Source organism: Lithobates pipiens, unplaced genomic scaffold, assembly GCF_037356315.1.
Source record: "Lithobates pipiens isolate NorthernLeopardFrog02 unplaced genomic scaffold, aLitPip1_a1.2 Scaffold_16, whole genome shotgun sequence".
NCBI classification, from domain to species: Eukaryota; Metazoa; Chordata; class Amphibia; order Anura; family Ranidae; genus Lithobates; species Lithobates pipiens.
Genome location: NW_027507748.1, coordinates 331418729 through 331423446, shown reverse-complemented (window position 1 = coordinate 331423446; position 4718 = coordinate 331418729). Strand labels below are relative to the sequence as shown.

The window sequence follows — 4718 nt, the reverse complement described above, 5'->3', positions numbered from 1 at the left end:
GCTCCAGCAAAAGAGTTAATCAAATGTCTATCCAACGCCACTCTCCTTGTAGCTCTGTAATCAGCGGGGAACTGACAGCTGTGGAAACATAAAGGGAGATACGAGCTCACAGACTCATGGTGCAAATAACATTTGTTTATTGGATAAAGGAAATACAATCAATACACTTACAAGTGTAGATAGAACATAAGCATCTAGAATCCTCCTGTATGGAGCACTGAACAGGGTCCCATCCGAGCGGCAAGATAGATGGATTGTCCACAGGATGGATAGATGAATATCTCCACAAGCGCTGGCTCACCACACAGCTGCCGACAGGCTGCAAGTAAACCGCTCACTGGTGCCGGCCAATCAGGACAAGGCTATGGAAGCCTCAACCACTTAATCCAGGGGGAGCTTCTGATTGAACAGACTGTAAGGGGACACAATGTGGTTGCCTGGAGTCAGTGAGCGGCTTGCTCACAGCTTGTTGGCAGTAGCGTGGTGAGCCAGTGCTCGTGGAGGTACTCATCCATCCATCCTGTGGACGATCCATCTATCTTTGCGCTCGGATGTGACCCTGTTCAGGGCTCCATACAGTAGGATTCTAGATGCTTATGTTCTGTCCACACTTGTAAGTGTATTGATTATATTTGATTTATCCAATTTACAAACATTATTTGCACCATGAGCCTGTGTGCTCATATCTCCCTTTATGTTGCAATGCTTAGACTGTCCCTTCCACTTTGTATTTTCTAAAGGCCAGTATTGGCTCCTCAAATAACAGAAGTGTCCATGGATACCTCCAGCTGTTTGCCTGTGTTAGCAGAGCTACCCTGGACTTCACGGAGTATAAACTATTTATTTAGGATAATCGTAAGTAGCCGTTTATGTTCTGAACTGTTAGTGAAGTATTGATTCTCAGCTAGACATTCTATTGTTCAAGAGCCTTATAGAGACTATACTATGCAGCCCCGTGTTACACTGAATGAGTCAAAAAAAATTGTTATTAAGAGTCCATGTTTGTGCAGCTTTCATAATCAGTTTTTTTTTACTATTCTGCAATTTATGTATGCTTTTTGCAATCCTAAACATGTTTTAATTTATTGCTTCTAACTTTGCACCTGTTTAGTGAACTGCAAGTTACAAGTACTCTCTGATCATTCAGCCTGGTTTCTGGATCCTGGCTGTGTGAGTGGAAATGACGATTGTATGAAGTCCAGTGGTTTAGTAGAGTAAATGTACGGACCAGGGTGAGTTGGAAACCTCAAACTCTGACCTTCAACCTGAGTGCTAGTTAAAAAATCATCAAATTAAACTGTACACCTAAACTTGGTTAAACTTGGCATCTATGAACAGGATAGGTCATGTCAGACAACTGTGGTGACTGGTAGAAGTACTTGAGAGGGAAGCAGTCCACCTAATTCGGCTGCAATACCAGATTGTGTTGTACAGATGGATAACTGAAGGAACAATTTGTAGATAGACTGCTGCCTGGCAAGGTTGGAGAAACCTTGCAAGAGAAGGATAAAAGCAGGCACAGCTTTAGCATGATTTTTTGTCAGGTCGAAGAAAATCCCAGGTGCTATGCAGGAGTTACAACATTCCAGTGTGGGCAATTTAAGATGACATAAAACTCCAAACCCCCCAAAAAGGACATGGTGAAGATAAAAGCACCATAAGGGGCAAGAATGATGTGCATTCTTGCACATTATGGCACAAAGATCCTGGGGGCCCGAAACATGTCATTTTCTCTGGTGGTTTACTTCTGCTTAAACCTAAAACCATGAAATGCATTGTAATTTTTATAAATGCCATTTTTTGCTCATCAATGCTAATTAAAATTGTGCCAGTTTACTGTGTTCATATTCTTTAAAAAGAAATATGTTTATTTAGAATAGAAGTCTGTTGCGTTTTTTAAAGCTCATGAGTTTTCTTTCCACATTGTTAAACAGAATGGGAAACAATTAGTGTAGGAATAATTGCCATAGACTAGATCATTTCCAATATGGGCAGCCATCATGGCAATATATTGAGAATTTGATTGCCTCTACAGATGTTCAAATTATCCGTATGATCAGCGGCGGATGATTCCGATTTCAGTCATCAGTACGATTAACAAGGGACATTCTGGGGTTACTGAAATTCACAGCACATTTTACTTTAGATTGATCTTTATGTGAACCCATAAAGTCAAAACATGACATTCATCAATTTATGTGCCTCCAGTAAAATATCTCGAAGGTGACATCCTCCGCAGCTAATACATTTGTGACAAGCATGAATTTGCTTCTTAAAATGCTTGCTTTCAATTGTATTGTTATTAATTGATTAACAAACTGAAACAGAAATGTTTTTTGATCTAGTGAGCACATGGTAAATAATTAACAACTTCTGGACCGAAAGGTTTTACCCTCTTAATGACCAGGCCATTTTTTGCGAGATACGGCACTACGTTATTTTAACTGACAATTGTGCAACCGTGTGATGCCATACACAAATAAAATTGATGTCTGTTTTCCCAAAAATAGAGCTTTCTTTTGGTGGTATTTGATCACCTCTGTGTTTTTTTTTGCGCTATAAACAAAAAAAGAGTGACAATTTTATATGTAATATGTCTTACTTTCTGCTATAAAACACAGCCAATAAATACATTTTAAAAATCCAATTTTTTCATCAATTTAGGCTAATCTGTATTCTGCTACGTATTTTTGTTAAAAAAATCCCAATAAGTGTGTACTGATTGATTTGCGCAAAAGTTATAGAGTCTTCAAACTATGCAATATTTTTTATTTTTAAAAAATATATATTTTTTTTACTAGTAATGGCGGTGATCCATGATTTTTAGCAGGACTGCGACATTGCGCAGGAAAAATCGGACATCTAACTGACACTTTATGGAGGACCAGTGACACCAATACAGTGATCAGTGCTAAAAAAAAGTGCACTGTTACTGCACTTATGACACTGGTAGGGAAGGGGTTAACATTGGGGGATCAAAGGGGGTTAAGTGTGTCCCTACTGCTTACTAACTGTAAATCAATTCTCTTGCCAATAGAGACTTATTAGGTTCTTTGGGGTGCCCTCCTCCTTTCTTTTTTGTTAGCCAGCCCAGCCCATGGGCGGTGGGTCTTGGGATTTTTGTTCGACTTCCAGGGTTTCGATACGCAGTTTTTTTCTCTCCTCCTCATCCCTGTTCATTGTGGTAGGGGCGGGGATTGACCCATGCGCATCGGGGTCGTGCAAGACGCGTCCCGCTTGCAGCGCCATGTGATGCAGTGTCTGTGGTGATTTCGGAATTCAATCTCACTCCGCAGATAAGGTGGGTGTGTGCTGATTCTCACCTTCCCCCCACTGCTAAGGCGTCTAGGCATGACATTGGTGGGGACCTGCCCTGGACCAGGGGTTTATCAGTCTGAGCTAGCCAGCAGACCACTCTACAGGTTCCTATCACCAGGAAGGGATCTCATTCATGCAGAACCTATGCTATTTCACACTCAAGTAAATAGGGGTCATTCTATGGCTCTGTTCACACATATTGGTAATTGTTCCTTGAGCACTCCTATTGGATTGCTTGTTAGCACTTTAATTGGCTTGCACCATTGTTGTTTATTTATCCATCCATTATTTTCACACACATGTTAGTTTTCTCCCCCCCCCCCTCCCATTTTTTTCCCTTTCCTTTCCCCCTCCCTTTGTGGGTACACTAAGGTGGTTCACTTAGCTCCAACTATTTTTATTTAGATTTTGTTTCCTCTATTCAAACTCCCCCTCCCCCCTTTTTTACGATTGTTTTTGTAGAATGACAAGTGCACTTTATTGTACAGGGACTGTATTGTGGCGACCTGGCGTATCTTTGGCTGATTCCCTCTGGTCTGTTTTTGGGGGGGTCTCCCACCTTAACTCCGGTTTGAACATGGGCTTGGCTTGGGACTTGTAAGTAACTGACAAGTTACTGGCATCATAAATAATAGTTATCTATCCATCTTTTAGTTTACCTTCGCATTATACTAGTGATGAGTGGCTGTAATGCCATGAAACACGTTGAGTCTCTCAATCCAAGGGTGCCAAAAAGTCTGTCTTATTTTCATGTATCATAATCAATTGTTTATATTCGCCAACAAATGTATGTTTAACTTATGAATTTATTTTATCAACTATGTCTGTTTGATGATCTGTATTATCAATTGTGTGCGTTCACTATACTAATCATGTTCCTTGATCAATTGTAATGCTTATTGCATCAGTTATATTCAATATGTGAGTATCTTGATTGTATTGCATCATTGCTCATTGATTTAACATGTTTTATAAGATATGGAATGTCCAATGTGATTGTGCAAATAAATTAATACATTTATTTTTTTGTATGCATCATCATTCCTAATGACAAGCCTCATATAAGTCCCACTACTCCTTTCCTTTTTGTTTTAACTGGGGGGGGGGGGGGGGTTGCACTGATTGGGGGAAGAAAGAGATCCGGGGATCTCCATCTTGTCCTCTTGCAGAACGGCGATCTGCCTTGTTTACATAGATAGATCATCTTTCTGCCTCTCCCAGGGATGATCGCTGGTGGCAGGTGAACATCAGGTTCGCCGGACCAGTTGATTGACATCCCTGCTAGCCAATCATAGCACGATCACACCTCTGGCTGCGTAATGGGGCCATCTAGTGGCTATTGAATGAAACAATGTACACGTACGTCTTTTCGTGCAATAGCCCCACATTGCCACAGTAAA

General features: G+C 40.7%; 1 long non-coding RNA gene across 1 annotated transcript; it reads left to right on the top strand.

Moving 5' to 3' along the window:
* The first annotated feature begins 298 nt into the window (after positions 1 to 298).
* On the top strand, positions 299 to 4314 carry LOC143982779 (uncharacterized). Its single transcript, XR_013274508.1, has 4 exons — positions 299 to 613; positions 741 to 855; positions 1112 to 1232; positions 2036 to 4314. It is a non-coding gene; the product is annotated as an uncharacterized LOC143982779 (long non-coding RNA).
* The last annotated feature ends 404 nt before the right edge of the window (positions 4315 to 4718 follow it).